General features: G+C 45.2%; 1 long non-coding RNA gene across 1 annotated transcript; it reads right to left on the bottom strand.

Moving 5' to 3' along the window:
- Window positions 1–10,085: 10,085 nt before the first annotated feature.
- On the bottom strand, window positions 10,086–23,363 carry LOC149853671 (uncharacterized). The gene is made up of 4 exons (XR_016439007.1): window positions 23,134–23,363; window positions 22,083–22,305; window positions 16,467–16,900; window positions 10,086–11,198 (listed from the first exon to the last, which is right to left on the bottom strand). It is a non-coding gene; the product is annotated as an uncharacterized LOC149853671 (long non-coding RNA).
- Window positions 23,364–25,492: the final 2,129 nt, after the last annotated feature.

Below are 25,492 nucleotides of genomic sequence, written 5' to 3'. Positions count from 1 at the left end.
AAACTCCCTCCTTCCATGCCAAGGTGACTGTTATTTGCTCTTCAGAAACAGCAGAAATTTTTATGTCAGACTTTCAGGAGCAAAAGACAGTGCCCAGATGCTCTGCTGTTGTGATCTGAAGTCCATGGAGTCGTGCCATTTTACACCAACCAAATGTCTAGCCCAGATACTCTTGGTCCACGGTGGTGGAGTTCCCTCCTGCAAGAGCTGGGAATGGGCACAATCCCCTGCTGCCTTCAGGAAAAAGGCAAGGCAGAGACACAGAGAGAGAAAATAAGTCTGCAATTAGGAGAAGGATGACGATTCCTTCCGACTTCAAGCAGGATTTGAGCTAAAGCTTGATCCTGAATTTTGAGCTCAGGTTCTTCATCTCTCCCTAGCTATAGTCCTTCCCAAACAGAGGAAAGTAAAATTTCCTTAGTTTAGCCAAGTGTTACTTCACTGCAAGGGCTCTTACTTCATCAACAAAGATACCTCGTTACAATGCATTCATTAGCCTGGGTTCAGCAGAAATGGTTGGACTGTTCACATTTTAGTCTTTTTCTCTGAGCATGTTATTTGCAAATAAACATTTTCATTATTCGAACATCTCTGATGTTCCATTAGTATTCAGTGAATTATTTATTCAGTAGCTTTTTCCATCAATCACTGAATAAATTATTCGCAAATAAATTATTCTACCAGTTTTAGCTTTAAAGATGTCCCTTGGAGAACAATAGCTTCCCAGAATAGCAAACAGGCAAAGGAAGCAATTTAAAGGGCCTGATTCTGATCTCCGTGGTTCTGCCGTAAATCTAAAGTAGTCTCCTGGAAATCAATGCTTTTCTTCCTCTTTCCATCCAGGTATCAGATTGTGGCCTGCAGTATTGCAATCTGCTGAAGCCAGCACAAAAACCCTCAGTGCACTCGGAGCCTAGTCTTGGCTGATATCTTAATAAGCAGTTTAGTTTTTCCAACCCACAAAATTGAACTAGATTGGAGTGACTTCTAATAAAACCAAAGACTCAGCTCCCATAACTCTGGAAAAGGGGAGCTGGTTTGTGCAGCACTATCCTACACGTCTCCTTCTCCTCCCTGGCCAGTCCACCAGCCCATTTCCTATACCCTTTCATGCATAAAACATTCATATGAAGTCAGGATGGCAAACCCCGGCATAAGTCTCATTTGCCTCTGGGCCGAGGAGGATGAAAACCTGCTGGAACTAAATAAAGGCTACGCTTGTGACTATTTTAAGGAATAATTGAGGAGAAGCATTGGGGAATTTGCTGAACTCTCCTGTCCCGCTAACAAGAAGGGGCTCTTTTGTTGGGTGGCACAAAAAGTTGCCGTCATTATAACAAGTCATCTTTGCCGAGCCCGTGCTCAGGATTAATGGTCTCCCTCATCTACTGGCATCTTTCAGTGAGATAAAAAACCCCCCAGAACACGAGCCCTCATTTCGAGAGGTCTGATTATCAAAGCGCCGCCATCCTCGTGTTGATATCAATCATGGTGCTGTGCGTGGGGTAGTGCCGGAGTTTTAATAATGCAAACTCTACCTGGGCTGCCTCATCATATCGCTAGTACAAGTAATTGGTAATTTGCCCAAATGAACAAATCAGACACAATGTAATTGTACAAGGGGGACAACAGAACAATAACATTAAGATATATAATTGACTAAATATCGCATACTCTTCCCCGATGCGCCGCTCTTCCTCCCCAGCATAATTGTGTAATGACATTTATGTGTAATAGACTTGTGACATTATAAATGACACTTATGTCAGGATTGTCAAGCTGTGACAGCCCTGGTGACAGCTCCAGTGAGAAATTAATCACTTCTGATGCTTGAAAGTTGCTCATTTATTGCTGCCAAATAAGATCTTGCTATGAAAATGGAAATGCTTCCCGCCTGCCCTTAACCTCAACCCCTCCCCCAGCTTGCTCCCTAAGGAAAAGCTTCCTTAGGGACCATCCAGTGACGGGATTTCCAAATAACAGATGACAGCACTTTGCATGGCCAGTGAATCAAGAAGAAGGTGGCAGCACTGGTATCTTCCCTGGTAGTCTGGAGCACCCTTTCCAATCGTTCTGCCCTAGGTTACAGGGTAACCACTAGGGAGAGGACCTGCTGTTTGTCTTCGGGCTCGAAGGGGGGAACATACTCCTCCCCAGCCCCTTCTCCTGACTCCCACCAGAGCCACTCGGGTAGGCTCAGAGATCAGCTGTTCATTAAATACTGAACATGGTCCTTTCTCTACTCCTGGGGCACCCCCACACTGAACAACGCCACGTCCCAAGAGCAGAACTGCAAGCGGTCCGCTCAAGCCACAGGGAATTGCTGCCTGTGGGCTCCAAGCTGCAAAATGCAATGAGCAGGTTTTATATGGATTTGCTGAACATGGGAGCAAGCTGGGACCTCAGGTCAGGAACATGTCGCTGCATAAGGAGGTGCCCAGTGTGATATGATAATATTGGGGCGTGATGCTCAAAAATTAGGATGCAATGCAGTGCTCTCGCTAATGCACCCGTGAGGTGGATAAGAGCGGAGGCCATTACTCACCAAGCTGTCACTCTATCATCTCTTCCCGGCAATGAATTCACTTCAGCAGAAAAGCCGCCACGGAAAGCAGAAGCGCCGCTTCGGACACTGTCCCTAATAGCTTCCAGCCCTCGAAAGCACTGCTTTGTGCCAAGGCAGCGATGAGGGCATGACCTGAAAAGGACACCAGGTCAGATTCTCATCCACTAAACTAACACCAAACTTTCCAGCAGCAGCAGTGACATCAGGATCCAAAGGGCTGCTTGGTTTTCACGCACACAAATGTTGCACAAGATCGGACTGTTTTGCAAGGGCCGCGTCCTCTGAAAGCAGAGACCTTGCACAGATTGGGTTTATGAGAGAGAGGAAGTTGCTTTGTCTAATTAATTCTCTGATCTCCCTGCTGCTTTGGGCCTATGGCAAAAACAGGAGCACTGATCTTTCTTTGGCTGTGCTGGGACTGACTCCAAGTGCTTTTGGGCATGGAGAAGTCGCCTGTCATTGGCCTCGGGCTCTGATAGAAAGGGGAAGTTTTGTGTAGTTAGTTCTTCCTGGGCACCGGCTTTGTATCTGAAATGAATGAGCAGGAATCATGAGCAAGGCTGGGACAGAAAAAAATGATTCCCAAAGCACCTCTTAGGCAAACTCTCTCAGGACCCTTTGAAAATCCCAACCGAAAGCACTCGTCATATAATTTAGTGCAGTCAGCAGAAAACAAAAGCTGTAAGGCTCCTTGCGCTGGCCCAAAGGCAAAGGTTTGTGCAGAACTAAATGACTCTTGCTCCGTTGCCTTTTGTAATTTAAAACCTAAGTCTGCTGGTAATTTTCTCCCCCAATAACTGCAAGCCCATTACTGGAAAATGTTCTGAGCTGAGGGAAAGGCTGGGGGTTTGGCACCTGGTGCTGATGGCCCCTTTGCAGAAGGCATAAGCCAGGAGTTTTCTTCATACCTCGGGTCTGAATGGACAGAAAAGCTCAAGAAGCAACTCAAAAAAACCCTACCAAAACAGCTGCGTTTTGTGCCATATCTGATCAGGGCTGGGATACTTTCCAGCCAAACGCAGATACTTTGGAGGATGATGACAGCACTCAGCCAGCAGATAGACATGTTAACTTACCTTAGCTTGCACTAAACCTTTGCAAACTTTGTAACTATTGGGTTTGTGGCTGTATTGAAACCGTGGGACCTGATGCTTCGGCCCGATGCCTTAAACCCATCTCATGCAACCCCTTCCCCACACTTAGCTCTCTCGGTGTGGGGACTCCCAGCAGGGAGACTAGACTTGCACAGGCTCCCTTTTCATCTGGATGGGACATCGTTGCAGGTCAGGTCTGAAGCGTTCAAGAAGCTCGTGACATTTCACTCCAGGTTGGAAATGAAAGAATGGACATCGGGCTCCAGGGCTGTTACGGCTATCCGACAGACCGGGAGGGAGCATCCCTCCAGTGTCCAGGCATCCAGTGTCTCCTTGGTTCCCTCTCTGAATAGCACGTGCTTCCCATCCCCTTGCTCACCAATAGGTCTCCATCCTTCTGGCCCTCCTCACCTCCCATGAACACAGCCAGGGCTGTTCCCATGCTGGGACCCTTCTCCTTCCAGTCTGGGGCAACCCTAAACGCTGACCACTATATAGTTGCGTATCATAAATATGCAGGCATGGAGGCCACATAAAGGGTTAAATAGTCTGCTGGGGAGAGGAGGGGCGAGAGGATATTTGGAGATGTACTGTACATAAATGAATTGTTTTTAAAAGCGGCTTTCTTCGGATCAGCGCAGGGGCTATTATTAGACTATCAAACTGTCTTTTTTTCAAAGCGCTCCAAGTGTCACCATGTTTTTAATGGTTTATAAAGCATTATCTAATGCCCAGGCAGGGGGGGAGAGAAGGATCAAAGCCTGTTGTAAAGCCTTAGTCCAACTGCATGACAAATAAATGTTTGCATGCTGAACTTTCCCCATCCCCTCTCCCTTCAAAACACATCTGCAGCCTTGAACATCAACTCGAGAGAAAAGCGCCGTGTGTTACGAGCGGTTCTACAGCTCTCTTTGCTTGCATGGGAACATGCCAGGGAAAAGCCTGACCTCCTCCGAGGGCGGTGGCGTCATTGCTCGAGTGCCGTCAACGAGGTTGCCATCGTTGCAGCGAAAGGGCCGTGTAGGGGGCTTGGGAAGGGCCGAAGCCAGGAGCTGAGGTTCTGGGAGCCCAGCTCCATGCCACGACGAGGTGGAGCTCGAAGGAGGCGACGAGCAGGAAATGGGGTGACACTGGGGACCTCTTGCAAAATCATGTGTGCTGGGAGCCTGGTGTTTTCAGCCACTGGTGAACTTTCAGGCTGAACTTGTTTGCAGCAACTGGTGAAACGACGTACATAGATGCGGCTGAGCTGGAACCACTCTGCCATTACGGGGTGCTAGTTGTGGTTTTCATCATTTCGGCGAGTGAAACCTTTTCCTGCTGGCCATTAGCTGCTTTCCCCCATGGGAGCCGAGAGCCGCACCAGCCACATTCCAGCGGGCGCTGCAAAATTGTCACCCAGCCTCTTCCTGAGCAGGCCTCGTGCCCTCCTGTTTTGAGATTCTTTCACACAAATGACTTAATTTGCTGGGAGATTGAACAGCAAGGAAGAGCATAGAACTGGAAGTGACTGGTGCTGGGCACTAGTTATCTGGAGGAGTGGGGAGTTGCCCTCTCAGATCTGACCATCAGTCGAGCCTGAGATGCTCCCGTTGGCAGCGTCTCCAGAGGAATCTCCCACTGTGCCCCAAAACTGGGTGCAAAGTTGGAAGGCAAGGAGACACGCTCTTGCCTGATCATCGCTGTCGTTTGCCCTGAAGCATGAGACTGGATTCCCTTCACCACGATGCCGATCATGCGGCAATGGTCAAGCATCACTGCAAAAGCAGTTTTGTTCTTACGCCAGGCAAGGAGCTTGATTACAGTGAGGAAACCTGTGCTATCCTGGAGGTTTCTCTCTCTGCAGAGAGTCTTCTGCCTCTGGTTTTGGTTATGTTCCCTCCCCCCAGGCCTCCTACAAGAGATTTAAAGAAATGCATTGCACATGGTGCAACTGCCTTTTAATTTATCCATCCCTTTCTAACCTTTAGCCACAGTACTTGAGGACTATGGTATCCCAAGCTGTGTCTACATGGTCAGTTATGGTACCCAGATTCATGCTGGTCCGCCTCCTAAACGAGAAGCAGCACAGCCACATCCCTGTGGCGATGTGGACAGGCTAACCAGCTCCGGGCAGACGATTTCATGCAGTCATTCAGAGGTGCTATTTAGCCCTTCTAAAGCATCACACGTGCAGCTGTGTTGCTCCTCACGCTGAGCAAGGTGGCATGCTGGAGGGTGTTTCTGTCCGGTGTGGTACATGTGCCATGCGGATGTAGTTTTAAGGGATGTGGGCTATTTTCATGCTGCCCTGTCAGCTTGTTCAGAACTTGGCTGATAGGTGTGACACTCAGCAAAGGCTGAACTCACACATTAGCAACGCGGTCCTTTCATGTACCTCACGTCGTGTGAGAGCCGGTGCCCTGCCACTTCCAGCGTGCATCCAAGGGACGCAGTGCACAGATGGCCCTTTGGGCCAAATCCAGCAAGGGGTGAGCAGCACCTGCAACTCATCCACACATTGATGCTCAGAGCACAAGCGGGTCAGCGAGGAGCCCTGTCCTCGGCCTTCCCCACCCTCCTTCCTCCTGCAGCGTGCCCTTGACAAGGCCTGATCCATGGCATCAAGAGCTTTGTCAAAGTCAAAGCAGTCCTTGGGTGGCAGTGAAGGAGACTTAGGACTCAAGGTCAAGTGCTGAAATGCAGTAACCTGGCACATGAGCGACCACGTTTGCCGTACCTCTCAGATTTGATCCGACTGCTTCGTTAGGAGCCCTAATAAGAGTTGCTTTCCCAAACCCTGTCCAGTTGTGGTTTGTCACAGGTGTGCACAGCACACTCCAAGAAGAGCCTGAGTGATTTTCTTCTGCGCTGGGACTTAGTCCCAATACAGGACCAGCTGTAAAGGTGCTGCTGATCTATTTTACTTCCATGTAGCTAATGAAGAAGGTAGAGCATCTCGCTGCCACGCCATGGCCACTCTAGACTTCCGGGGGTCTGAAAAGGCTTACGCTGTAATCATGCTCCTAATGTGCATGTAAAATTAGTTTGCTAATGTAACATATATTTTTTTTCAGCCCCACTGACAATGGAATCTACAAACCGACTCGGCTTAACTGAGTGTGACTGCAATAGACTAATTCCACCGTCCTAATTAAATTACATCACTTTCTAGGTGGAAATTTGTAATCATAAAAGGGAAAAGAACAATGAGCTGAGAAAAAGCACAGACTCACAACACGTGTACGTCAGCCCTGGGACTCCATTCTTGGGGACCAAATGGCTCTTATTCCCTCTACTACTTGGCGATGGCCTTTCGCAATCATCTGCTGTATTTGCCTATGTTTACTCCAAGGCTTCTGCCCTCCGAGAGTCGTTCTCAGAACGGGGGAGAGAGTGGGGATTTCTGACCTTATTACAGAGAAGTAGCAATAATTGCCCATCTTGCTTAGCATCATGCACCATAAGGGCTTGTGTTCACTGCCTCTGCTCTCCGGGCTGCATCAGCAGAGCCCGTAGCATAAAGGTTCTGCGTATGCTGACCAAAGGAGTTCATCCACCAATGGAGCTGTACCATGTCTCCAAATGGCAAGCTCACAAACATCTCCAGAGCTGTGGTCCCACCAGGGCTCTTGCTGGCAGAGCTATGCCCAATAGGAGATACAGTGATCTTCAAAAAGCATCTTGATGCCCATCTTGCTGGGGTCATCTGACCCCAACAGTCTTTCCTGCCCAAGTGCAGGGGGGCTGGACCCAATGATCTGAAAGGTCCCTTCCAGCCCCTAAAAACGAAGAAGCTATGAAACTGTGAAACTATGATCTTGGCAGGGTAGATTAAACCTCCAAACACCACAAGATTGCTCTCAAGTAGATCAGCGTCCACAAACCCATTCTTCTATAGAGAAAACTAAGCCTCAGAAATAGAAAGGTACCTGCTCTTCCACCTGTTGTAAAAGGCATGGTAGAGGGAGGAAAAGAAACCAGAAGTCCTGAGTATTATTTCCACTTGTTCTCACCACTATCACTCACTGCCTGGCTAGAGATAGGAATGGACTGCAGAAGTCCTGGCTCCCAAGCTGCTGCTCTACCCGCTTCCCAGCTGTAAAAATGTCATTCAGATGGCTCTTCTCTTGTTAAAGCGTTCAGCAGCGGGACGAATGGCTGGATTGCAACTTGCCATGAGGAACAAACCCCCCATAATGTTTCTGTCCCACTCAGTAGCATTTCTAGCCCAGAGTGAACTCGCAGGAGGCCGTACAGAGAAGCCGAGAGCAGAATACAGGGACAAAAGCTCCATGAGGCTCCCCTGCCATCCCTGTTCCACATCCAGGTCTGCCCGTATACCCACTTTAATGCATTATGTCCTAAGTGTCTCTGATGTAGTGCACCCAAGATGGTGATTAGGGCGATATCTGCTGCATAGATCAACTGGGCATGTTGAACCAACAGATGGGAGCTGGATAAATCAAGGTGTTTTCTTTTCAGACTTGATAGCTGAGCAGACAATGCCGTGATGGAGGTTCCAGGAAAAGCATCTGCAGTTTGTTTTCAAAACCGCTCCACGTAATGGCCCTTCTGCCATGCTAGTACAATGCAGATTCCTTTAGTCAAACACCAGAGGTTAACTCATTTAGTCAGCTCTCCAATACAGTAGTATTGCTAAACAAAGGCTTTGTTCCTGTTCTGCACACTCAATGCCCGTGTCCCCTCTGACAAAGATCAGCCCGATGAGATGGCAGTGGCCTTTCAGTACAGTGGGTCTCATGTATATAATGCCATAGCCAGGGCTGACATCGTACCACATTCAGGGCTGGATGATCTTCTGGTGCAAATCCATTGATGTCAGTGGCGAAATACAGATTTTTATCAATGGAGGTTTCAGCCAGGATGTCAGCATCCTTGGAAAATTGTATTTCAGGGGCTTTTCCTCCCCGCCTTACTCCTAGTCACTGAACTTATTTTACCACCGTGCACCACTGTGTGCAGCTATCAGTTTTGTCAGTGCTGGTAAGATGCTGTTTCCCATCTCACAAACTCAAGGCCCACCCGAGTTCAGTTCCACACGCAGGCTATTATCTTAGCCAGCTGCAGTAGTAGGTTTCTATCACCCGAGAACAGCCACTAGGGGATGTGACACACAGATTTTTAAGGCCAGAAAGAACAATTACGACCCATGACTCTACCTGTCTGCAAAACGCACCCCACAGCACTTCCCCCAGTGATATCTGCATCAAGCCTAATAATTTGTTCTTATGAAAGTGCTTTACCAAACTGTTTTCTAACCCTTTTTTTTTAAACTAGTGAAGCTAAAATGTCTCATATGGTGGGTGAATAGCCCACAACGGGAGCACGAATGGTGCCAGCAGTGGAGCAGACAGCTGGGGAAGCACCCACAGATCATTCTTTGTGTTAATTCCTGGTGTGATTGGCATTGGAGGCCACCCTGGGTTCAGCAGAACTAAAAGAGGCATCTGTCTCCATTGGAGAATTTGTACCCTGATACAAGACTCCTGACTAGTGAAAGCAGCTTACACTGCAGCAACAGCAGTAACCCCAAAAACCAAAAAAAAATTTAAAAAAAACAGCGTGGAAAGGGTTTGTCATGAAAAAAAAATTGTCAAGAGCAAAAATATAGATTGCAGGCCTGGAGATTTTTCTGACATAATAAACAAAACGAGAAGAAATGCAAGAAGTGGACATATAACTTTATGGCCTGTGAAATTGAATTGCCTTTTACAGATTTTTACCTTTGGGTGGACAGTGAGGAGGTTTGTCATCTTAGGGGAAGACAAGCAATAAAAGCTATTGGGAAAAGAGGAGAGCTACCTGATTACAGGTGCATGTTCTTCATGAAAGCAAGGAGGCCTTGATTTCAATGCTAGCTTTTACGTATTTGATTTCCACTGAAGAGGACCACGAATCGTTGGAAGCATTGTAATTCAGGCAGTAAGCATGGTCTGCTCTGCAGCTCATCAGGAGCAGAGAGCTGTAAATACCTGTGGGTGGGAGGAAGAGCTCTTCTCTTCCTAAATCACTAGACAGAATAAGGAGACAACCTAGTGGAAATAAAAGCTTTGGCTCAACTCAGAAAAAAAACTGGGAGCAATGCTCCTCCCTCTATGCTATTAAAACCTGTCTCCTCAATTTAATTCATTAGTAAGGATTCTGGCTAAATGCCGTGCTCCCGAAGACGACATAACACACATACAGCCATAATATAAATAAGTTTGGACAAGGTAACCGAACTTCAAATTTTATACTAAAAATACAGCCTACAAACATAAAAAGCATTATTAATATAAATATAGTAGTAAATCGAGACATGGATCTATAATATTGTTGTACATAGATCTACAACTGAGACAATAAAATCAAGTCTAATGTTAAAATGTATCACTCGTATCAGTAATAAAGGATATTTATCTCTAATCACCTCAGCCTTGTAAGTGAAAATTGTAAGATGGTTTACTACATTTGGATCTGTTTGCTGTAAAAGCCACATTAATTTCTCTCTGTTTGAGAAATGTATCAATTTTTTGCAAGTACAGTAATAAATAAGTTTTCTTTATGTCATTACATAAAGAACATTTTAACACATAATGGGTAGTCTTCCAAACTTCCTAGACTGACTGGGCAATATCTTTTAGCACTTGGGATGGAAAATCTACGTCCAGCCAGACAGCTGTGGGCACCTGTTCGGTCCTGAGTCTAGTCAAAGAGGATCGCCATTTATTATTGTGATCCAACTGTAAATACCTTTCTCCCCCACAGTCTAATTTCTAAAGAGTGTATAAAGGGACAATGCGAGTAGCCCTAGCCACTGCAAAATCACTCTGCCTGGCAATATCGCATGTCCTCTGGAAAACCTGAACCTTTTCTATAGGGGAGAAAGATATTTCATTCTCTTTGAGATAATATCCCATGCCAGAAAGTGCAAAAGTGCAGGAAAGAAAAGCTAACTAGGGTGATAGAAGATATTAATAATCACCCTCCTTTTCAATGCAGCATAATTTAAGCAGACGAGATGGTAAAGGGGGCAGGATTTTAAACCAAATCCCACCATTCTAATAATAATATTAGTCAAAATAGGATCCATTCCCACCTGTAATCTCAGAAAAGATGCAGGACTTGAGGGAGGAAGAGCCAGAAGAGTCCTGAGAAACTTGTTCTGAGGTATGTCTACACCATTACTGGCGGCATAACCCCATACTTCAGCCCCATATAGGAGCTGAGAGGTAACTTTGGCTTTGTATGCTGAGACAGGAGCTTGGCCTGATCGTCCTGCTCTGGTTTCATAAAATCTCTTTATAGCCACAGCCGATTGCGCTGCCTTAGTTTTAACTGACTGAACATGATGTGTCCACGATGAAGCTGTGAATAAGACACCCAAATATCTACAGGTTTTGACAACTTCAAGTAAACCTGTCCCCTCTTTTCCCTCAGTGAGCTGTTCTGTGACTTGGACAGTCAGACACCGATGGTGATGAAAGACTGGGCGTATAGGGGAATCCACAGGAGAGGCCTCGTGCAGTGTGATGGGACCAGTTCTGTGAACAAAGCTGAAAAAGAAAGAAAAATAGTCACTAAAGCCATTCCCCCCACCTGGTCTTACAGTTCAACATCTAGAATGGGTTTTTCAACAAAGCGTAAGGGAGCCAAGTTATCAAATAGGTCTCACCACCGCTGGTGGAGCACAGAAACGCCATGATTGTGTTAATAGTCACAGGAGAACCGACTCAGAGAGGGGACTGTTACCAACTGAGAGTTTTCACTTCTGGGTGGCGTTTGTGTTGGAAATAGAAAAGATGAGAAAATCAAGCGGTTTTTACCACTGGAGCTAGATGTCAGACCAAATGGCCACAATTGTCCTTTCTCGCTTGATAGTCTATGAATCTATGGACAACCCTGAAAATTGTTGCTGTGCTCTGAATAGGGAGAAACAAGGCTGAGGTACTGGCCCGGAGTAAAAATTACTCACAGCAGGGAAGGAACAGGACATTCACAGTCACTGCACTGAAATTACTCTTCTTGCAAAGGTGGAATTTGGGGTGTCATTTTAGATCATGCGCAAGCTTGTAAGGAGAATCAGAATAAATCTGTAAACCAAGAGACGATGGAAAGGAAGTTAGCAGGCAAGAAGGCTGGCAAGATGTCTTCATACACACATTGTGATGTGTTTATAAGGACTGAAATGATGACAAAGCACAGATGAGTTTAGGGTTTGTTTGGAGGGGCAGGGCGTTCCTTACTTCTACCATAATTTTGCTGTAGGTTGCAGCACTCTTTTAGAGCCGCTCCTTCAAATCAGGAGAAGACTAATGCAGGAACTAAATTTACCCTATAGTAAGTTTAGAGCAAGTTCCTTCTGAGTTGAATTTAATGGAGTTGTAAACATAAAAGGATAGTGTGCCAGTAACAAGGCAGTTATGAAGTGGTGAGTAAGCAGGTCAAAGTAGAAAGGAAGTTAATAGTGCATGGACTTAGCATGAAGCAGATGGGCAAAGCGAGTATAATCTTGCGCACTGGAAGCACCAAAACTGCAATCCTTGCTGACGTTTTAGTGGCACTGGCTAATGGGAATAGTCCTATTTGGGGGATCTGTTTTCATGTACTACAGCATAATGGCTTAAAATGCATATTTCCCCCCAACCCTGTGACTTTTAATAGAGCAATCACTGCAGAGTGAGAGCAATCATTGAAGAAGGTGGTTGTGTAATAGCAGGAAACAATGTTGCCAGAGGAAAAGGAAGATGTAAGACAAAATCTAGTCAATAGACTAAAATCATCAGGTGCAACTCCAGTGGTTTCAGTGCAATAGCTCTTGAAATAAGCTTATATTCAGTGCAAGACTGGCCTGGCAGAAGGCAAACTCAAAGGTGACGACATATGCAGTGGATTCAACTCCAGTAAAATGAGCTCATAGTGTTACACGGGTGTGAACAAACCAGAGTGTCACCACCATCTTCAGCAGGGTTCAGCTTTGCTCTACCTTAGGGCACATGATGAAAACACTGCTTGAAGTCAGGCACGATTTCAGTGCCTTGATGAAGAGGATCCCAAGCAAGGAGGACAAAATTGGGCTCTTAGAAAGAGTCTGCCTTATCTTCAGTAAGAAATTCTCCTGCTCAGGCTTCCTAACGGGAGGTTGGCAAAAAGGAAAGGGGGGAAAAAAAGTCTGAAAGTCAACACCGAGCCAGCATGAAGCTTGTTTGTGCAGCTGATACAGAATGTGTCGGCTCAGGGGAAAACATGTATTTTAAATGGTATCTAAAATAGAGCACCGGAATAGTCATTGATCACAGTAAGCTGCTACAGATGCCATGAGCACAAGAAAATGTAGCATTACAGCAGAATAACAAGCATCTTTTCCTGTATGAAGCTTAACATTTTATCTTAGCAGCATAGGGCTATGTATATCAAGCTATTTCAGGGCCTAAAAAGGGAAAGAAAAATGGAATTGACAGAAACACCCAACACAGAAACCTTAATTCGCTTAGGCCTGTTGTAGGTTCAGCCAGGTGCTAATCTGCATCTTTTGTCACCCAAATTTTGGTACCTAAAGAGGGAAAATGCTGATCAGCATAACTGAGGCCCAGGGTCTCCCAGGGTTGCTCTGCAGAGAAGCAGATTGAGAAGACACTTGCTGCATTCGGTGGGGTGCCCTCTGTGTGAATGAACACCTTGCCCACGGACTGTCAATGGCAGGACTGTGCCCAAATTCAGGCTGGATTGCAATGCCCTTCTCCCGCTCAGTGTGACCTGCTTCCACGACTGGTCCCAGCAGGCTCTGTATGACAGGTCACAGGGCCAGGTAATACTCACAGGGCTTGGTTCCCACGTGTGCTAAGGCTGCTAGACACAGCTACAGTGTTGTAAAAGGCTTTAAACCAGTGTAGTTTACACTTACACTTCATGTCTGTGGGCTAAGGCCCAAGCTGAATGAGGGTACCAGAATCTGGCCCTTTTTATCTGCATATGATTTGAATATGTAAGTGATTATTAGTCTTAATAACTGGGATTTTCAATGGAGTCTAAAAGACTTAGGGTGGCCAAATCACAGTGGGAATTAGGCTGTTAACTCACTTAAGCTCCTTTAAAATCCCAGACATAATCATCATCATCATTAAATTATTATTATTATTTTCCATGCTGCTGGGGATCAATTCAGCTGAGGGACAAATGAGAGTAAGGCTGGAGAGTGAACGGAAAGGCTATAGATAGCAAGCAGAGCTCGAATAAACAATCCCATCCTGGCTTTTGGCAGCGAATGATAAAAGATATCCAGCTGTCCGGGCTCCAAGGAGGAGGCACTAATACATCACCTGATACAGTTGAAAAGCTTACAAAAATCTGGTTATATTTTTTAATCATCTTGCGTTTTAGCCCTTTAAAGTACAAATATGGATTTCAAACATATCAAGGGAACAAATTAACTTAGAAAAATGGCCGTACTTTCCAAGGTTGCACCTGCCATGAAATTGCTCCAAGTTTGCATTTTCCCTCAGTCTCCAGTGTGTCATTACAGCAGATTGATCGCCCTCCTCTCCCCAGCAACTCCCCCATTAGAGGGTTATTGTATGGAAATTAATGGGAGGCTAGAAACATTTCTTTTGCAGCTGCAGTAGTAGAAGTCAGTTTTGATTAAGCGTTTGAAACGCACCAGACTGGGGTGATCTCTTTGCTTTAGTTCCCTCTTTTATTATCACTGGTGTCAAGTTTTGTTCCTGTAGCCATTCCCCTGGCACTCCCACTGCCTCCTTCTGTAATAATGGGGGCTATTTTTTTTAATGTGTCCACCTATATATTTTAACTACATATGCCCCGATTCTCATCTCTGCAAAGGCCCAAAGTGGGTGCAGGTAGAACTGGTGCTGAGTTTTCAGGCACCGTTACATGGCCCGAGTGGTGTAAAGAGGCCACAGCGTAGACGAGAATCAGGCCTGTGTATATTGCAGTTCAATTACTCCGTAAGCCATAATGTGTGATGTCTCCTTTAATGCATACTTGCTTTCTCTCTTTTTTCAATCACTCGCCTTCTTCCCTGCCCAGTTTGACCCAGTCCTAGCCATCAGCTGGCAAAACAGCAGATGTACAAAGTGGCCATTCTGCAAAGAGCCCATATTTTTTTCTAAAAGCCCTGATATTAATCAAAGTGGGACTGTAAGAGAACAGTAAAATGCATGGCCAGGTACAATAGCAGAGGATTATGTTCCAGCTTTTTTATGGATGTGCCAGTTTCTCTTCGAAATGATGAACTGGATAGGTATAACAATACAGGGAGGGAAGTTTCTTTTAAGCTGATTCCGCAGCAAATCACACGGTAATTGATAAAAATGAAACTTCACGCCGTGGCGGCCAGAATCACAATCTTACCATTTAAAAGGAGAATGGAGCTGTTTAGACCGCCTGCTGCACAGGGCTGGAGAGAACGGGCCCGGGTAGAGGCAGGGAGGTCCAGTGCTAGCAGGGCGCTGGGCTCCTTCCTGAAGGACTGTTTATGGGACTTTAGGCGATGCCCTTGGACCCCCTGCTTCAGTTTGCTCACCTGCAAAATGTATGCAGCAAGCAGCTGTTATTCCCACATCTCTGCTGGTGTAGCCACTGCAGTCTATGGAGCCGCCACAATTTACCCATGCAATGAATGCATCCCACTGGGTCCTATTCAGTGTCTATCAAGCTTTATTGACCCAGAAGGTAAATGTGTAAAGTGAGCAGGATGTTTATGGAGGGGATAACAGGCTTCAACAAGAGGTCACTCTGCCTAATTGATAACTTATTAATGCTTGGACATTTGGGGTGGGTATGCTGAACTCAGGGCTCCTTCTTACCGCTGAGGATGGTTATACCTCCCCATTTTTGTGCAGCCAGCAGGCTGGTCTTCATGCACAGGATGGGACAATCTTGCTGTCAGCTTCCATAAGCCATGAGGAAAAACAATCCTGACCCCAGGTACTGAACCTCAGTCTCTCAGGATCCTTTCAACATCAAGAGGGGAGGGACTGTCAAACCCAGCCAGGATACTCTTCATTTATAGCCTCGTCCGTATGGCACTGGGGATACCGGCTCTAATGTGATTGATTGTCCCTATGTGAAGGTAAAATATTGCTCACAGAACTTAACTGATGAGACTGATTCAGGGAAGGAAAATCTAGAGGCAGGAAACCCTTTACAGGGCCCTGCACAAGTCATCTGGGTGACATGCCACCCTGCTAACAACACAGGTAAGGGATATGCCATGAGCCACTCTTCTGTCCTGCTCGTAGGCATTGTCACACAGCTCCTCCTTTAATCCTCAAACCAAGTACCATGCCTCCTGTCCCAGGGCCAATCCCATTTCCTTCAGTTTTGCTCCATTTCCCTGATACCATGTTGGAAAAATCTCCTTTAAAGGCATTAGTGTCTGACCAAGAAAAATTATATAGCAACGCCCAGCAACAAATTTTGGGGGGAACTAAACCCTGGGATATCAGAAACAAAGGTGGAGGCTTCTTTCAGTTAAGCTAACATATTAGCATCAGCTGGTAACAGTAGCAGGCTGCCATCCTCCACCTGGACCAGCCAGTTCGGAAGGGAATAGCAGTCTTAGCTCTGGGACAGAAGTTCAATAAACCGGTTTGACCTAAATCAGTTAAGTCTGCTACTACGTCCATCCCAGTTTATCTTAAACCAGTTTTGGCCATTTTGAAAGCAGATTATGTGCACTGAATTGCTGTTCTGTTATAGGTTTAAACCAGTTTTGGATCACTTAAACTGGGTTATGTGTAACTTCTGTCCCTAGCCCTAGTCACTGACTTACCACCACAAGATGAGCAATTAAAATTTCCTACCTGAAACACCAGGAGAAAACTTCCAATGCTGGAAAAGTATTCTTAAAAGGTAGAAGTGGGTTCACTCGGCACTCAGGGAAATGTTGATGGGATGAGATAAGGGTTCACGGCATTTCAAATCCAGGTCTGAATGATGCAGCTCGTACTTAGTCATATTAAAATGTGCAATTCCATTTAGCTCTTGGAGTGTGTTTGGTCAGCTCAGTGCTGGTGACAGCACGTGTTGAGAAGTTCATTGCCCACCTTGCTGCCATCATTAACACGTAGGATTTCCTTAGTTCTCAGGGTAGTGGCTTCTTTCATGCACAGGTGCTGAAAGCTGTTTTACTGGCTTGCCAGCTGCAATTCCTTCCTCCCCCTTTTAGCAGGGCTCCCCTTCAGCTCTCATTGTCAGCCAATTTCTGGGCAGAGAACTTGTCTCAGCCACTCATCTCCTGCAATGGAATAGCAAAATTAAGTGCAAATACGCTTTGAGAAAGAAGTCCTGCTGCTGTGGACGAAACCACGAAGCAATGTCTGATTCAGCAGAACGCCACACTACTGAACGCAGGAAGACTCTTGTACCAGGAGCAATTTCCAGGCAGGTCTGAGGCATGGTAGAAAAACCAGCAAGCAAGCTGGGGAGCATGGCAGGGATCACTGCTGGAAGGGATGGCTGGTGACTGAACCATGTCTCTGCACAATGAAGATTAGCCATGAAACTCAGAAATCCACCATTTGAGTATTCACCCATCAAGCAGTCACCCACATATTATAGACCTCAGAGGCATGTGGCATCCAATCTGTGTTACTGCCTCCACTCCCTTAACGGAGCCCTCTGGATATGTGCCACCTAGATAAAGCAGGTCAGTTTGAGGGCAATGTGAGCAGGGTGGTGTGATAGTTCACAAGCAGGTGTTTGGCTAAAGATTGGGGTGATGCCAGTGGCAGTAGTAACAGTTAATAACTTGGAGAGGAGTAACAGGAGAACTATACGCAGGAAGAGAATGATAGAAACCTGGTCAGCAGCCAGTGGCCTGCCACCTGCCATTATGTAGCAAATAAAAACAGGAAGACAATAATAACAGAGCGTTGGATGAATGCTAATAAAGTAGAGGGTAATTGCAGGCTGAGCATATGGCCTGGAAAATGAATGGATGATGGGAGGAGAAAGGCTGCCCAGATTGCCACGCAGCTACAAAAGGTACAGGTCAAGAGCAATGGGCAGATGACAATCACTAATTTTGTTATTGGCTTCCCGTGCTGGGAACAGCAGGCAGGATACAGCACTCTCACTGCTGCAGAGAGCTCCTGATGGATTGACAAGGATTTCTCCTAAGGCTACCTATAGTTTTTTGTACTGGCATTCATCTCTGCAGCTCCCGAGTGCTACCAGGGTTAACTACACTGGCCAAGTAAGGCCTCAGCTGGACTTTGTGGAGATGCTGGATCTTTACCGTTCCCTGGCTACAGAAGCCTCCCCTTCCCCACCCTCACCCTGGTCTCACTTGTGTCCCACGCTGCTGGAAATGAACACATAGACACAATAGTGAAGCCAATAATTCAGTGCTTTCAGAATCAGACACTTCCTCAATATAATACATATTTACAAAGCGGATATATATATCCAGTCCCAGTCCTTCCTGGGCTCAGTGCAAAGCCTGGGAGGGATTCCCCGGGGAGAGGGGGCAGATGGTCTCTGTTCCAAAATCCTAATCAGGGATTTGAAGGGAACAGTCTGAAAACATCCTCATGAAGAGCAGTAGTAGGACCCCAAGTGTGACAATGCCCAAGATGGATCTGAGCTGTGCAATTTGACCCCATTTCTGCCCGTATAACTGTCACGACACCAACCTCAGGAGCATACCGCACTGCTTCTCTTCCTGATTTCAGGAAACTATCAATTGATTAATGTGTTTGCGTCTCTCTTAGACATGGCTTATACATTAATAACAAGATGCTGCATTCCTGGTTCAAATTTATCCTGTAAAATGGTCCCACAACAGCTCTCAGAAATGTATTGCTCACAAAGACATCTAATAAGTAATAAGTACATTATTCAGCAATCAATACTCAATCAATGATATTGTTTAAATTATGTATGCATAATAATGATATGTTTCTGCATTTCTCATCCCCTGCATAACTAAGTGCAGAACAGCCATTCAGTTAAAATGGTTCAGTTAAAATTATTTTTAAATAGACTAATCCTATAAAAATATTATATTGCACAAAATTAGCAGTGAGTCTGGTAGGTTTATCACCTCAGTCTCTTCACAGTCCATTGATTAACCAGATGCCAGGAGTACTATATTCTCTTTATTGCATTTTTATTTTATTGTAGCAATACTGTTATCAGTTCAGTCCAAAGGTTCGGATTGAAGCTGTTCTTAGGAATTTGGTCCTCAAAGTATTCCTAGATAATTCTCAAATTGATCCAGTATAGGCATTTGCATTGCTTGATGATGATATTATCCTTCAAATATATGCTCCTGTTCTAGTAAAAGTATATCTCTTTGGCTAATTTCATTAAGCAATAAGCACATTTCCACCTGTGCTTACAGCAGAGCTTTCTACTATATGTGTTAAGCCCAAAGTATTTTGCAGAGCAGACGCTAAGTGTTATGTGCTTGTCACACAGGTTCAGATACCAATATTCTGTATCACAAGAACATTTCTCAGCACCTCGGTGATTGATCGGGGCGTTTCATATTTGTTGCTAACACTTATTGCTAACATAGATCATTTAACCAGATTTTTTTTTCTGCTGTAGACCAGTAGGAATAAAAAGAAAGTAGGTATCTCCCTAAAAGAGATATCCTATGATCTGATTTCACCCCTCCTCCCCCCGCATTAAATGGGACTTGTCATTCCTGCACTGGTTGAATAGCTTCATTGGAGATCTCCAGGAAGGAATCATTGCAGGGATGAATTCTCTCTACGCTATGTATGTTCATCTTGCATTTCATGAGTTTTCCTGTTCAGGACAATGTGAATGGAGCCCCATGTTTTCTTTCCTGCCTATGAACACACCAGCAGGCTGAATTTGTGTTTGATCTCAAGTTCAGATCTCAGTATGAGACAAAGTTTTTTGGGTAGATGTGTTATTTTTTGTTAGACCAACTAAACAATTGGAAAATTTGTTTTGCAAGCTTTTGGGTACTGACACCCTTCTCTTCAGGCACAGGGAGGGTCTGGTATCATGATCTTGGTATCATGCATTGTCTTAGATAGGGTTCCACCTCTCCAGGCTGTGCCACTAGACTGCTATCGGCACCCATGGAGTGATGGGAGTCATGTCCTTTCTTCCACAAACACCCTTTCTATCCAAAATAATGTGCAATACTACCCCTGAGGCAGCCTTTTGTCTACTGTTAGATGATCCAGGCTAGATTCTCTGCTCATTTAGACTGCTGTGAATCCCGAATAACAAATGAAAGAAGTTAATGGAATTATGCTATGCACATAATGAGGTCTTGCTATATGTAGATTGGCGTGCTTCAGTTAAACTGGTTTAGTTAAACTGGTACAGCTCCCCATATGGACCCTCATAAGTTAGTGTCCAAGTTAATCTGCCTAAAGTGAATTAGAGTAAGGCAGGGCTGTCCAGCTTTGAAGTGGCTGGGGGCCAAACGCCCCACAGGCTGCACCAGAAGTGTCCACATGCCTGCTACAGCAAGCCATAGCCCCCGCCCCGGGCAACTTAACTCTCCATGGACCACATGCAGTCCGGGAGCTGCCAGTTGGACAGCTCTGGTACAAGGCACCCACACAAGGATCTGACGAATTTAACTGAACCAGTTAAACCAGATAAGTATGAGCAGTACAGACCTGTGAGTATACAGGGCCTAAAATCAATGCATTTATTTTTGTATCACCATTGTCCATGAGACCCGGTTCTCTCTCATTTCCAATCCACCTGAAATCCACAGTTTCAAATTATTATTACTACTGCTAGCGTTTGGCTCCAAACACACAACTTTTGCCCATCCTTGCTTTGCTGTGCTCAAGATGGAGAAGTGCCAGATTTGCCTTCTATTTTTATTCATTGTAACTACATAAGTTGATTAATTATAACAGTTTTTTTGCTTCACTCATACTGACAATGGCATGTGTTTATTTCTTCCTAATAGGTGCCCTCCAGAGCAGAAAATTGCTGTGACCCAAAGATCCTTATCCAAGTGCTAGAATTATGAATTGTATAAGCTTGCTGTATATTAATAAAAGTCATAACAGGGGCTCAGACTCCATTAAAAAATATGAGACCTAATTAAACTTGTTTTCTTGATATATGCTATGGGCTGAGGCAGGAGTGCAAAGAGAAGGAAAGAGATTAGCAGTAGTAAAAGTTACCAGGACTGTCAGTGCCGAATCCTGCACTGGTCCTTCCAGATACTATGTCTGAGAGGTTATTCAAGTCATATTTAATTCTGGGCTTCTTTTTGACAGTTGTGGTCACCGAACATCCCTCTTTCCCCCTGTCAGCCTTATAGTTAAACCATAGGGTATACTGTATTTCACAGTGTATAGGTCGACCCCAGTTTTCCAATGAGAAAAGTTATGATTTTCATAGGCATGGTGTATAAGTCAGGGCCATGAAATATGGTAATTACAAACAGTCTATTGACTGAAGTGAGCAATGAAGAAACTGGGCAATTCTGGTGCAACAGCAAAGGGAACGTTCAGAGGGAAGGGATGGTTTGCCAAACAAGTTGTGAAATATATGAGAAGCCCGAGAGAGAGATTTCAGCATGTCCACACATACAGCTCCATCAGCGTGGCAAAATTGGCATTGCCTGGATCCACTGGTTAAAGCAGCTGACTAGAAGGCAGCAGGACTCTTGGGATGGATTCGTTTATGCTCTGCCCACCAATAACACCACAAGTGTTTGTATCACCCTGTGCTGGGTGCGTTTGTGTATTCATTATGTGTAAAATGCCTTTGGACACAGATGATGATAGCTCTGAGGATCCGAGGTTTTGGTGTGAATTATGTGCAATGATGAATTTTAGATTCCAGCTCCATGAACACGTTCCAGTGTTTAGTTAAAATTTACCCTGTTGACAAAGGCTTTTGCCATTAAATACAGTTAGTTATGATGTGCTTGGAACATGAGCATAAAAAGGGACGTGGGCCCAGCCAAATCCAGTTAGTTTAAAAATTGAAATGAAGGTTTACCAAAGTATTCATCCAACTCTGTGGTCGCACCACTTCTGCTCCGTGATGGTTAGCGAGAGTGCTTGCACATCCGAGGTCACTGGTGCTAAAGGTGGCTTCTACTCAAATAAGTAAATGCAGGGCAAAACTTTCTGCAAGTCCCAAATTAAAGACCCAGGGTCAAGTTATAATAAAGGCACTGAAGGCAGATGCTGGTCTGAGCCGTAAGTTTGCCTGGACCTGAGCTCAAATCCAAACCCAAGCTTTGTGTGAAAACACACAAAGCAAGGTTAGGAAAAAGATTACACATTTCACAGTAGAATAAAAGTTCCCTCTAGTGCTAGACTCGCATAAAGAGGCAAGATCCTTCACTGGATCATGATGTGCATATGGGAATTAGAGCACTTAAACACAGAGGAGTGACTTCACTACTGTCATGTCATGCATCTACAAGGACTTGAAGCAGTTAAAATACATACCCCGCTTTGGACTGTGCATCGGGGCCAGATCCAAGCACTATATGAGATTAGACATCTCACTGCTTAGTTATCAGGACTGACCGAGGAACCAGCATCCTGAAGGTCATCAGCATGGACCGGGAGTCACTGAGGAGGGGTTGGTGCGGTCTCATGATTGCTGAAACTTTCCGAACCAAGCAGTCCCAGAGGTCCGCGCTTCCCGGCAGCGAGGATGTGGCTATACCTGTGATAAACATACCAGCATAATGTGTTCTGATAGTTGGGCTGAAAATTAGCTTTCGGGTCTCCATGCATTGCTTTCTTAATGATGTGAAACATAATAGCCTCAACTGTAATAAAGATGAATTACTTTTTCATAAAATAATGAAACTCTGGTAAACACTCAAGGTTTATCACTTAATTTATCCCCAGCGCTCGCAGAAAAAAAAAATTCCTACCCCATTTTTAATATTCTCAGCTATTAGATTTCAATAACCCGCTCCATAGCTATGCGTGTCTCATTTCCCTGGACGGACAAAATAGGCTATAACTTCCTCTCCGTTAGAACACTAATGTTGTAATTTAGAACTTCTGTCAAGATGAAAGATCTTTCCAGGGATTTGAAGAAGGCCCATGGCAACACTTCAGCACAGGGCTGGATAATGAAGTTTTCATTATTAAATAAAGATATTTTAGAAATGTCATAACCCATAAATCCATTCGTCTAGAATGCATTGCCACAGTCGTTTGTTTATTCCTCATCTGCAGGCTCCCTCCTGTCCTGTCTCGCTCCCCAGTTTTTGGCTACCTTGTGCGCTCTCTTAAGTTGCCATGGAGATGAATGAAAGCATCTCCTCTGGCAGCCCCGGCACCGGATGGTGATTGGATGTGAAGGCCGAAGAGCTTACGGGGAAGGCAAGGCTCGCATTCCTTTGTTGGCAGAGAGTTGAATGCCCCGCGGTTCAATGTTACCTTAAGGAGATGCTAACGTGAATCATCAGGCTTGGAAGCATTAAGGATTATGGAAAGAGGGCTTATTTCAAAGTGAGTTTAGCCCTGTTGCATGACTCACCCATGCACAGACAAGGTAAGAGGGAGCAGGGCAAGCGGATCCCTGCCCCACTGCCTGCTCAGCTTGCTCTGAGATCTCTGTATCCCTGTCACTCCCGATTTGTCTGCCACGGGGGTTGGTGGCTGACATTTCCTTCAGTCCCCTGGAGTGCGAAACTGGGGAGGACAAAGCTGAGGATGTTGGCAGTGCTTCCAGGCTATATCTGTCCCATGAGGCGGTGCACAGGCCTCTTCACGTGAACTCGGCACTGTGGGAAAAGAGGAGAAGAAGCAAGAAGCAGATTATCTCGATAGTTGGGACTCAGGACTACCAGACACAGCAATAGCTCCAGCGCAATACACCCGCTGGGTAGATTACGGCATCTTACTTCTAGGGGGATTCCCAGGAAGCACAGATTTCTTGTCGAGGTCGGGGCATGGTTATGCCTGGCATAGATGCCAGCTTTTCCATCCATTCAGAGGTCTTGGAGGTGCATCCCTATCCTAGCCTCCTTAAAAACCCAGCCTCTATGTGGTCCCAAGCCTGAGGAGAGACTTGGGCCTTGGGGCTGACTAGGGAAGGAGTGTGCAAAGCAGACACTTGTGTAGCAAGAAACAGCAACACGGCAATCCCCTCTCCTTTGGCACGGCTCACCGAAAAGCCTGTTACCAGAGTGCGCTATATTTGTACACATAAAACCAAAGTCCATTCAGAGGGGAGATGCCAGTAGATGGTGCTCCAAAACAGACGGCGCAGTTCCTGGGGCTTATAGGACCGATGAGCAGGTTGTTAGAGACTGTGAATGATTGTCTCTGTCCTCCGCACAGCTCATAATGCAGTCCACAGTGGAGAGGGCCATGTTTTTTCAAAGGAAAAACTTTTCATTGGGACCAAACCTTTATTTAAAATCAAATCTGTTCTCTAAAACTACCCACATTTTCTATCTTCCCTGAAATTGCCCCCCAAGCTTTTTAATGAAATTGTTATGTTTTAGTACAATGTGCAGCTGAATGGAAACCTGATTGCCTGTAAGGAATAATCAATCGCTAAATAAAACTTGGGGGGGGAGGTCAATAAAAAGTTCTGCAAAAACCATCAGAGAAAATGTAGCTAAAACCAGAAAATAGATCATTTTCACGCCCTGTGCAATGGGAATACCTTCAGGGGGTTTTATTATTATTATTTTCATTTCTTTTTGTGAAATAATTCCCACCTTTCGACCAGTTCTCCTAAACAGATAGTAATGAGTTTCAGGATGGGACAACAACCTAAAAATCAGGGTGAGATTTGAAATAAAACATTCAGTTAAAGAGTGTCCAGGCTAGGGAAATGCATTTGCTAATGCATTCTAATTGATGATGTGTTTTCAAGCACTTTGCACCTCTGGTGGACTGGGGAAATCAAGTCACTGGTCACAGCCTCTTGGACAGAGCAGCAGACAAGGCTTCGGGGGACCACAATTGTATTCCCAGCTCTGGTGGGTGACATTGAGCATGTTTCTTCCCCTCTGTAAAATGGATAGAAATTATATTGAGCTCCTTTGTAGCCCACATCCAGATCTCCTGAGGAAAAGCACTACAGAAGGGCGAGAGGATTATGATTTGTGCTGTTAACATCATGGCCCTAGCCCAACGGGACAGTTTAAACATTACCCTAGAGATAATAGGCTCTGTGCTTCATTACCACTCCACCGAAGCTTCCCGGTACCCCACGGAGCACTCTGGAATATGCAGCAAAATGACACTAGGGCAAACCTGAACGGTCACAATTTTTGCTCTGTTTTTGTCATCTAGGTTAGGGTTTTGTGCTGCTGCCTTTCGCTGGAGAAGCTAAGTGCCTTTCTGTAATAGCAATAGCAGCAGTGCATTCCCTGAGAGACTTTGTGGAGACTTTGGCACTTCTCCATTCTCACTCTGCTTTCCTTTCCTACACTTCCCTTTCCTCCAGTGAAGGAAAATAGTGGGAAAAGAGTACCTCTGAAATATTCAACATGCTAAATATAAAAATCTGATGGGCAGCAGAGGAAGCATTTTCACCCCCACAATTTTGGACGGTTTCCCTGGAATTAACATTTAAGGTTTTTCAGCATCCAGTGTTTCTTGGACAGGATCAGTGGGCATCACTGTAGCCACTTGTTCCTTCTGAAGACATCTGAATCGGATGGGAAAGATGGGCCTTGTGCATTCCTCAGTTGTGTACATTTATTTTGGGAGCGAAAAACAAACCCTAAATGCTATCAGCTCTGGAATTAATTGAAAATAAATTTCCCTCCCAGTGCTAAACAAATGGGAAAGTTTTGTGTGATAGCACTAATGCTGGCTGTAATAGTTTCCTAAGATTCTACTAATTAAAAAAAAATCTCATTTGAAGATAGTTAATG

Source organism: Crocodylus siamensis, chromosome 13, assembly GCF_052110815.1.
Source record: "Crocodylus siamensis isolate JL-2025a chromosome 13, ASM5211081v1, whole genome shotgun sequence".
NCBI classification, from domain to species: Eukaryota; Metazoa; Chordata; order Crocodylia; family Crocodylidae; genus Crocodylus; species Crocodylus siamensis.
The sequence above is the reverse complement of the archived record's forward strand: the minus strand, read 5'-3'. Positions and strand labels throughout refer to the sequence as shown.